This window comes from Sinocyclocheilus rhinocerous, unplaced genomic scaffold, assembly GCF_001515625.1.
Source record: "Sinocyclocheilus rhinocerous isolate Xijiao unplaced genomic scaffold, SAMN03320098_v1.1 scaffold5793, whole genome shotgun sequence".
Taxonomy (NCBI): Eukaryota; Metazoa; Chordata; class Actinopteri; order Cypriniformes; family Cyprinidae; genus Sinocyclocheilus; species Sinocyclocheilus rhinocerous.
Window position 1 is genome coordinate 6,043 of NW_015635574.1, and position 631 is coordinate 6,673.

Genomic DNA, 631 nt, shown 5'->3' on the forward strand with positions numbered 1-631 from the left:
ATGTGAAAATCAACATAAAGCTTCATGCCACAATGCATAATGGTAGTACAAAACTCACCTATGAATCCCAGCATGCATTGCAGCATCAAATTATGCAGCTGCATTGCCTTAGTGTCTCCTCTTATTCTTATTATTTGCATTTATTTATGTTCAGAATTGGTCAGTTTATCTGAATATTTGGTTGATTGTAACCATTGTTGAGATTCGGTGTTTCTTGATGTCTGTATGTGTCTAAATAATGCAGTAATGCAAACATTTTCTGTATACAGCACATTAATGAAGCAATCTCATTGTCACAACACTGCAGGATGACAGATCTCCTATAATCAATAACATGAAATTACTGCACTGATAAATTACAGCTGAAAACAACAACCACTACATGACTGAATCCAGATGTGCAACATGAGTAAAGAGCCTAAGGGGAATCAAACACTTGTTTATTTAAGAATATGCATACGTGCAGTTTCACATCCTGATGCAGAGATTCTAAGAACATTTTAATATATCTGAGTTATGGAATAATCTGTGGTTAAAGGGGTCATGACAGTGGGAATTAAATATTTAATAATTGTACAAGAGTGTTGATTCATTAAAAAAAAAAAAAAAAAAAAAATTTTGTACTTCCAAA